The following is a 10,436-nucleotide window of genomic DNA, read 5'->3' as shown; positions in this document are numbered from 1 at the left end:
GTGGTGCCAGACGACAGAAATATATAAAGCAAGTTTCATAAACTAGAGCCTTGAGATTATCAGGTCAGGAGTCAGGAAAGAAACCTTATCCCAAAGGGTAAACAACCCAAACCAGCAGAGAGGTGAGACATCTCAGTGGGATATGTATCTAACCAAGCCTCACTGCACAAGGTTTGTTGGGTGAGCCCTGTAGGACCCTGCCTCCAGCAGGTTGGGTCCATGGGACAAGCAGCTGTCAGTCTCCAGCACACATGGATGTATGACCTTAGATTCACATTGGCAAACTTGGTCCTAGCCAACACTTGATAATATGAACAACACAGAGCCCCCTCCTGCAAACTGCTCACACACCAACAGACTTCACAGCTCCAGATGAGGGCTATCTTGGACCTTTAAAGTCTTCTCAAAAGTTTTTGCTAACAAGGAAAACATCCAAATGCTGATTGTAATGCCTCTGGTGCCACCTCCACTGCCTCTGGTTCCAAGCATGGCCTGTTTCTCTGGTCATGCCAGCAGCAGCACAAGAGCAGCAAGCTGGGGCTGTGCTGCTGGGACACATTGTGTACTCCAGATCACTCTCCTTGGATAGAGGTTGGAAAGAAATGTCTGCTTCCCTTCTGAGCTGGAGGCAGCAAGGTCAGTGGTGCTGTATCAAAGCTGTTGGCTGATACAAGGCTTGATCTTCCTCCACCTCATTCCTTAGTGGTATTCAAATTCCAGTGCCTTCAAGATGCAGGCTAAAATGATATGCTAAGAGATGACAAAGCATAAGAGACTTCTTGCAAACTGTTTTTGTTTTTTCAAGCTTTTCTGCCATGCACAGACTTGCAACTCCTAATGGAAGTCCCTATCTACTGTACCTCTTGAAGAAGAGGTAGGGAAATTCTTCCTCAGGTGAGGCAGGAGATTTTCTGGTGGCTGCTTCCCTCACATTGGCTGTGGAGCTCCAGCTGGCTTTGCATTTTCTCCCTGTTACTACACCAGCAAGATGGTGATGTGGAAGGCTTCAAGACATAGGATGAGGAGATGTGAAGGCTCTGGGTTTGTCTGAGGAGCTGGAGATCTAGTGTCATCACTGGCAAGACACATAAACTCTGTTGTAGATAGTGGTAACAAGCAAGGAGATTTCTGATGCTAAAACTAATCTTAGGCCTACTCTCTTGCAGCACTGCCCCTGCCTTTGTGCTTGTGCCACACCAGTGGTACCCACATCCATGTACTCATCCGGGATTGCTCATCACATCATGAACCCTTATTACACCTCTCCCCTCCTAGGGGACTGCAGTTGTTTGCAGGCTTTCCATCTGAGTGACCACAGATGGCAGCCGGCCAGACCAGATTGCATCATGTTGCTCTTGCTCCACATTTGCCTGGTGGCCTTATCAGTGGTGTGGCCTTGGTGTCGTCACCACTCCACCCAGCACCTGCTGTTTCCTTGCTGTTATCTGTTGTCTTTCCTGGATTTCATGGCTGTTCTTGGCCTTCTCACATTCTGCACCCATACTGATATTTTAACTCCTGCTCTGCTGCTCCTCCCAGGGCTTTGGAAGACCAGCAGACACCAGGGTCCCACAAGTACTACAGTGCCCTGAGAGAAGAGCACTGCCTTGCTTGTGCAGCCCAAACTAGAGCCCACCATCTACTCTCCTGCTGCATAATGGGGCAAGGCAAAAAGTGGAGGGCAAGTGCCACACTCATTTTCATCTTTAGCTCAGTCCCTGCATCTAGATGGCTTTTATAGAGAGAATAACAGACTCGGTTCTGTTCCTCTTACTACTCTGAGGTCTCCAGACAAGTAAGAGTAAGAAGGAGCAATTTGTTCTCCTTTGTATAAAAAATAAAGCAAAAAAAAAAAACCCAAAAATAAAAAAAAGCCCACCAAACAAAAAACTAAATTAACCCAAAAATCCCAACAAACCAAACGAAAACTGAAAACCAAAAGCAACACCAGAGATGCAAGTGACCACCAGAGGTTTGCCCTTGGATATACTGTGGATTCAAAACTCAACATCTGAAATCTCACCCTGTAACTGCGGAAGGGACCAGCTATCAGCCCTTCCCAGCAATTTTGCCAGATGTTCAGGATTCAGAATACATATTTGGCCACCTTCGTCCTTTTTATTACTGTGAGCAAATACTGCAGTATATCAGGAAGTGAGTAGTGTTCATTATTTCTTTTATGATAGAAGAATTACCCTGTGACACTGTCATCTGGGAGAACAGAAGATTGTGAGTACACAGATTAATCCTATCAGCTGGCACTTTCACCAGATGCACTCTGAACCATCAGTCTGGAGAAGACTAGAGCTTCCTGCCAGGCAAGGCTGTGCAGCGGACCTCAGAAGTTCAACAGCCTAAGGGAGTATCCATTGCATATATTTTCTCCCACTGCAGCTTACAGCTGTAGCTGGGCAGAAGTTGCTGCACCTTGCCCTGACCCATGGGCACCCAATTCTCTTCTCCTTTGTGTTGACCACTACTTGTTCAGACCTCTGTTCTGCAAGTCATGCTCTAAATGCACCCACAGTCTGCAAATGCTCTGCAGCTCCTTGGCAGCTTAAGGATGGCCTTGACCTTCATTTTTCCGCATGCTTGCACTTAAGAGCTGAGTGACCAAATTCCAAGCGCAGCAGATAAAACAGCAAAAAAACATGGTTTTACTTCTTGCCCAGTAAATTCTTGGCCTGAGGCACACCAAGCCCCAGTGCTGGTGTCAGGGATAGGATGAGGCTGTGCGACTGGGCTGGGTAGGCAGAGTTCCCTTGCTGCTGCTGAACTGTCCTCTCCTGCTCTGAGCTAACACAGATAACCTGGGTGCTAGCAGCAGCAGCAGGAATGCTGTCCCCAGCATACTGATATTCAGTCTTGTTCATCCAAGAATTCACACCTACTGTAATTTACAAAAAAAAAAAAAAAAAAAAAAAAAATTCTCAGTCTCTTTTTTTTCCTGGAATTTGTTTCTGAATTAATAAACCTGTACTGGGCCCCAGTTTTTTATACCTTCTGAGAACAGTGTTGCTAATTCCATTTTGTGTGGGTCTGAATGCTGTCATCACCCTGCATTTAACACCATGCTGGAGAAAAAGGGGTATCACATATGCCAGCTCCCCCTGTCAAAGTGACAGCTGCTCCTGGTGAGATTTTGTGGAGGAGCCCCTTGACTTCTGCAAGGGAGGCCTGGTCTTCCCAGACTGCCAATTGCTAAAGAATTAATGTAATAAGGGACACAATAAGGATGCAGTAGTGTAAGAGAATTGGGGAAGTCTTTCTTTTTCTCCTTGCATTTTGAGGGGATACTGTTCTGTGGTATTGCATTCACATAGAACCTTGACAGCAGTGTCACCCAGCTGTGCCTGGCCACCTTTTCACATTGCTGCTGGTTAACATTCATATGTCTCCACTTTCTCTGTAGGAGAAAGTGGAGACATAGGAATGTTTCTCCTACATTCTCCACTTTCTCCTGCTGCAGGTGCAGCATTCTGCTGAAGAAAAAACAGGGAATAAAATTCTCTCTAGTGTTCTGTTTATCCAGTAAATTTATTCTGATAGTGTGCAGGCAAACAAACTGCTCAGCACTTCCCATTAGTTAAATAGCCAGAGAAGGAAGATGCAGGTTTACACACTGACACTAAGAGCAGAAATGTGTGTCCTTGGTGTTGCCTGCTACTTCTGACTTCAGAGCCCACCTACTGTGCAGGTGTAATTTTTTCCAAATGACCTATTCACTACTTGGATATGTATGAATTAACACCAGGAGGGAGCCACAACAAATACCACTGAACAGAAGCGCATCAATCACCCTCAGTGAAACCCATCCTGTTTCTTGGAACATATTCCTGCAACCTTTGCTTTCATTTCTCTTAAAAGCTGTAGAGAACTTGGTAGTCTCTGAGAGATCTCATTTGCTTTGAGACAGTGATATCCTCTGTTAACTCACAGAAGCTCTGTTTTTTACTCGCAGTTTTCTAGATGTGTACTCGCACATCAGAGCAGAACTAGAAGGTCTGAAAGCAGCTTACTCTTAAGTAGCCAGATGCTAATGCAAAGCTTTGCATTTGGGAACCGTCACATAAAATCAGGTCGACAGTAGTATACCTCTGAGTATAACTGTGTTATGGTTTGACACTGGCACAATGCCAGGGCTTCTATGAAAATGTAATTTCTCTACTGAATACTGTGAAGTGGAATTGAGAACAGAGCAAAGTAGGCTTAAGTTTAATAATAGGGAAAAAATTATTAAGTTATTATTATAAAAGAAAGAAAGGAAGGGGTAAAAAAAATATAGATTAAAATGAAAACTTTGCTAAACATTTTTCTTCTTATTACTTAATTCTAATAAACTACAGTGAGACATAATCTGGATTTTAATTAGGTTTCTACTTTTTAGACAACTGATATTTAGTTTATTGAGGGAACAGAGGTTTTTTTTGTGTTACAGACTTCTAAAGAAACACAGCTGGAACATTCTGTGTTTCTATGTTACACATGGCACTGCTTGGAGAAAAGTTTGTTATGGTGATTTTTTTTTTTTTAATGTATAGTGTTTTTACTACTAATGTATGGATGGACAGACATTTTTTAGGATTTTTTTTTTTAAGGATGTCTTGCTAAGAGGGGAGAAAATAACAGTTTAGTTTATTTTATTTTTTGGGACCACAGTCCCCCCTGTTTTCTTATTTTTTCTGGGGCTGAGGGTCTAAGAATAGAGATCTTCTTTTCTTCTCTTTCTTTTGAGGACAGGGAGTACTACTACAAACCCCCTAACTTTTCTCTGTTTACTCTACTTTTGTCTTTTCTTAGTTGAAGTAGGTCTCTTGATTTACTGGCATTTTCTTAAAATATAGTCTCTTTTGAAGGAGAAGATTGGTTTAGTTTGTGGCTAATATGGAAAAGTGTAGCTAAAAGCTATTTTTTGTCGCTCTCCCATCTAGAATTTTTCTTTTTAATATTTTAGGGTTTAAGGTGTCTTTTTTTTTTTTTTTTTTTTTAACTAAGGAGGGGAAAGAAAAATTCACAAAGCTTTTATTTTTTAAGGGAGGGTTCAAAGTCTGAACTCCCAGGATGGTTTGATGCTCAGATTCTGGTGCTCTTAAGTGCTGGGCACTTTGCGGCCCCCCCGCCTCCGCTCCTCCTTTTCTACGGTGAAATTGCTGACGAAACTGCCGCTGTCTTTATTTTTTTCTTTTGGGAGAGAAACTTTGGTGGGGGGGAATGGAGACATTTCAGATTTTTCTACCCTTCTATCTGCAGGGGCCTAGCTTGGTTCCAGTCTTTTTATCTTTGGGATTACTTTAGTTCGGCCATGGGCCTTCCCCTCCCCCACCAAGCCACAGCCGGGCAGGGGAGAGTTCTGTACTGTACGCTGACTGGAACTAAAGAGAGTGAGTTTTCTTGGGAATTTTGCTTTTAACTCCTCTGTGTTCTCGGAGGCATATCTATTTTTAATTGGTTAATATCTAAATTGACTTCTTTTTTCTGGAAAAATTTTTTTCCGTGTTAAACCATGACAAACTGCCATCCCAGATTCTCCTCCAGGAAATACACTGCCCAAGGGTCAAGCTGGGTCCAGCCAGGTCCTGGCACCTCCAGGGAGGCAAAGAAATGCATAGAGAAGAAATGAACTGCTTATAGGCACAAAGGCTGAGCATCCTTATAACAAATAGATTTTTGTGATTTGTACATTACATTGATATGACAAATAATCAGGCTGTATGTTAGGCACTTCAGCAGGAACCACCCAAACCAACAGAAGATGAGCAAGGAACTGGGAACATGCAGCAGTAACCAAACGCAAGCTGGCTTTGGAGCCAGATTTTGGCAAGGCCCATTTAACATTATTCTAGTGATTAGAAAAAGTTGTGTATGACACCAAAAACCCCAAAACAGATAAAGAAAACTTTCAAATTAAAAGCTATCAAAGACTGTAACTGGGAAATGGCAGATGTTTTTCTTCACCTAGGTGAATGTATCTGCATGAACTGAACGTATCTTCTTGCCTGGTGATGAGCTTCTCTGCAGAGGAAGCTATTTCTTTGCCTTGTTCTCGTCAACCTACACACAACCAAAGCTTTGCAGGAACCTCCCTTTGCTTTGGCAGGCCTGACTTTATGCCTCGTGCAGAAGATTATCGTCACTTCACTTCCAAGACAAGCACACAAAATGAGGCCTGAGACATGAAGCACAGCTTAGCACCATGTGGTTAAAAAGATGAAGACCTTACAGGACTGGATACAACTGAGAAGAAAGAGGGAATAGACCTGGTGTGGCTGGGTAAAGAGGTACAAGCTCATGCGTCCTTCTTTCCCTATGGGCCCCCCCAGTTCATAACAAGACCAGCCAGAATCATTCAGGAGGCAAGGACATTAGGACTGGGAGCTGGTCTGTATCAACATTCACTGTACCAGGGCTGCTTGGGACCTTTCCCACTGTGCAAAACCACCCCACAAAGACAGTTCAATGCTGGCAGCAGAACTGTGCAAAAGGGATTCAAGTTTCTTTGTTCAAGTCTTCAAATCTTTATTTCAAGTAACAATGATTGCAAATTATAGACAAAGCTTGTAGCCTGGGTTGTCATGAAACTTTTTCCCATGGAGATAGTGCTGCTCCTGATTTGACTTCTCTGGGCTCTCAGCAAAAGGCAGCTGGATGTTGCAATTGGATCTCCAGAGCTTTCTGCCTCTCTTTGCTTGCTCCTTTGCTGCTACCTGTCCCTCCAGATGAAGTCAGCCCTTACCAATCCTTCCCCTAATCCAGCGCCCTGGCAGAAGAGCTCCTCAGCTCACACAGGAGCAAGCAGCGAGTCTGTGGGGTGGCAGGAGCAGGGGGCTGTGCTGTGACACTCAGGCTCATGTCCCCGCAGCAGGGTGACCTGCAGGCAGCACGGGGCCATGCCCTTGCCTCCGCGCCCTGCCCTGCCCTGCTGCCACGACAGCGCTAGGAGAAAGCCAGAGGAATGTGCCTGAAGGGTGCTGCAGTGTGCGGCAGGAATGCCGCCATCCACAGGGCATTCCCCAGAGTCACAGCTCTACTGCCACTCACCAATCTGCAAAAGCCTTCTTCATCTGGCTGAGCCCCAAATCCTGGCAATATCTTCTGACCTTTCCTCTTGCTTCCTTCTTGGCCAAGTAGTCCTCATCCCAGGCAGCACTCTCATGCCATGGGGACATGCACTGCATATTTTTTGTTCTTTTTAGTGACCTGGGGCTGTGGGCTTCAGCCTAGCACAATCCAGGTCTGCTTTTGTCCCATAGATGCTTAGGGCTGCCATAACTACACTGAAGAGCAGAGTCAGAAGCCCAAACTCCCACTTTTCCTGAAGGAGCTGATGTGATGCTGAGCTTGGAATAAGCAGACAGGAGAGCTGCTGTGGGGCTGTGCTTCTCTGTGTCCTCCCTGGCCAGAAAGGGTCTTATGAGGATTGACTCAGAAGGGCTAGAACAGCTATTGCATCTCCACTGTCCCAACCATCTTCAACTCCACAAGATCACACACCTAGATAGGCCAGATACAAAACACCCAAATAGTGTTTTGCTGTGTGGCACTGCATTTCATGTGAATATGTCCCTGCAGTGCTGGTGGTGCTCTTCAGCTGAGACGTGGTTACCCAGTGGAAATACATGCTGCTACTGCTCTGGCAAAAATACTGACCCCAGCATATGAGCTGCCTGACTGAGAACCTCCCATTTGACTAATATTCACTTCCTTTCCTGGATTCTGTCATGCTCCTTGAGAACTTTGCTCTTCTTCTAGGAATATGGAGCTTATAACTTCATTCTTCCTCCTTATACCTTAATGTGGTGAACTTTCATTCTGTTGCAACCTGATGGCTTGTTTCAGCAGGTATTCTAGATGTTTACAATCTCTTCCAACTGCCAACTTTGATTACAATCAGAGTTACAAGTCATTAGGCATGATGGATGGACAGATGTATTCATGTGTAGCGAAGTATTATAGTCAAGCAGTAGTTTTTGGTGTTTTTTTTTTTTTTTTTTTTTTTTTTTTTTTTTTTTGGTAGGGAGAAAAAGACTGAAAATTAACTTTGCCAAAAAAGAATATCACAACATGATGAGGTCGGAGAGGACTATGGTGTGACTGGAAAAGTGAGATTTCCAAGGACTCCTTAGAGGTTGGGTTTGAGTGTAGACTGCAATGGTGAAAAGCTGGAGAGGGCTGGAATGCAGTGTGAGTAGCCAGATCTTGCACAAACCCATGCTCATTTTTACTCTTCCTGTAAGGCCTATATTTTTCTTCCCTCACTCATGGGTTCATTAGGACACATTACCTCTATGTAAAAAATAGGTGTGCAGTTACCTGCTTGGATCTGTAAGTCTGTATTTACCCTTTCACACATAATTGCACAATTGAGTGGTGTAGAATGAATGATCCCTTCCAGTAACAGGGCCTTTAATCACAAAGCCTTGCTCTTCTTCCAGAGACATGTTGAGACCAACCAAGACAGTGGTCTTATGGAAAAAACTGCAATATTTTTATAGGATTCACATAAAACATAGCAGGCATCCACAGTGGGGAGCTACAATGGACCCATGGAAAAATGTGTCAGACATTTCCTAACTGTTGTTTTTACTGAACACTGTGCTGTCACTTATTTTGCTGTTGCTAGACAAATTTGGAAGATGGCATATATGATAGTGTCATGGGAAATCAAATTGATTCAGCCTTGAGTCTTAGCTGAGGTCTAGTTCACAATGCACCACTTTCCCTACAAGTGCTAGGTTCAAAACTGAAAGAAGAAAAAGACAAATTTAACTAGCACAAGTCTCCAGGTATTTTCTAACAGTAGAGAAACATAGAAACTTTGGACTGATCTGCTAGCCCTGAAAAATGGATTTTCTGCTGGCTCACATTGTGGGTTGCCTTTTACCAACTGATCCATAAAAGATGTCTGAAGAGCCTGTACGTTTTGAAATATAGGTTCACTCATTGAAGAAGGCAATTATTGAGCTGATGCTTGTTTAAGTGTTGACTGAGAATATCAGTGCCATCAGTGATGGTGTCATTATAGCGTCATGGACACCAGCATTGCCATCATGTTGCTCACAGCATCATGTTTAAACAAAGCACAAGGTGACTATTGGACTGACTTGCAGAATATCTCAGGAAGAACTGAGAAACAACTAAGTGAACAGAAAAGAGGAAGCAGATGTCTCTGGTCACGCCCTTTGGCAGCAGGATGGCTCATTCTCATCACGTTGGCAGCCCACCAGGAAGCACCAGAGGTCGCTGAAATCAGCAGATCCATAAGGGCTGAGGGCAGTACCAGTGGCTCACGTGCACATGGGGCTGTGGGTGTGTGTGCATGTGTGGGTGTGGGGGTGTGTGTATTACAATAGTTCTTACCAATGAGAAGATGACATACACTTTCTCCTTGCAGTTACTTTGCTTTCATGAGACCAAATGAACAGCAGCATTAAGGGCTACTGGCAGGAGTATTTATTGCACTTGAAAACCACTTGAGTGTTGCACAGTGTATGTGAAGCACTCTGCAGCCCAGATACATGCAAGTCTGCCAGACCACGAACTAGATTTTGCCTAGTGAGCCATCAGTCTCACCCTGTGCGACATCACCCTTTGGGGCATCATCAATGTCCCACTGATTACTTTCCAGTCAGCTGTGAGTGAAATGACTGCAGCACCCAGGGGAACAGCAAGGTTGGTATTGTCTTCCTGACTGTCCCCTGCTCCTGCAGTAGGGCAACTCTATAAAACCTCTACCATCATCTCTGCTGGTCAGATGTGTGATTCTGGCAACACCACCGACAACTCCACACCTATCTATCTGACAGGATAGGTTTCTTCCTGTAGAACCAAGGCAGTCCCTTTGCAGGCTCAAGGAATTACTAATTATAAGAAACACGTGTAACTAACTTTGAGGGTTGTTGGATGGTGCCCAGACCTGCATGCACAGGCACTACTATTGGCTGGATGATAGACATGAGGAAAATCTTCCCTCAGAAAAGTGGATCAATTCTGGGACAGGGCACCAGAGAGGTGTAGATTGCCATGCTGGGTAGCTTTCAAGATTCAGTGGGACAAAACCACAGCTGATTTCACATGTTGCTGGCAACAGTCATACTCCAAGCAAGGTTTGACTGGAGACCTCCAGAAGACCCTGCCACTGGCACTTCTAGGATGTTGTGATATATTTAACAAAAATCTAGCCATGATGCTTTTCAGGAAACGAGCTGAAAACTGAAACGAGCTCCACCGAGCTGACAGAAAAGCTAGTTTATGAAGAGTTGCCCCAAGCGAAGACAGCGTGTAGCTAGTTCTCCAAGGGGCATGAAAACAAACATAGTCGTCGCTGCCCCTCAGCAGCTCGCTCCTGCCGCTTACACCGTCTGCTACAGGTGAGCGCATCTGGGGGCTGCTACAGCGACCGGGCCAGCATGCTGCCACCGGGCATCGTGTGTAGGAGA

Source organism: Lonchura striata, chromosome Z, assembly GCF_050655825.1.
Source record: "Lonchura striata isolate lonStrDom1 chromosome Z, ASM5065582v1, whole genome shotgun sequence".
NCBI classification, from domain to species: Eukaryota; Metazoa; Chordata; class Aves; order Passeriformes; family Estrildidae; genus Lonchura; species Lonchura striata.
The sequence above is the reverse complement of the archived record's forward strand: the minus strand, read 5'-3'. Positions refer to the sequence as shown.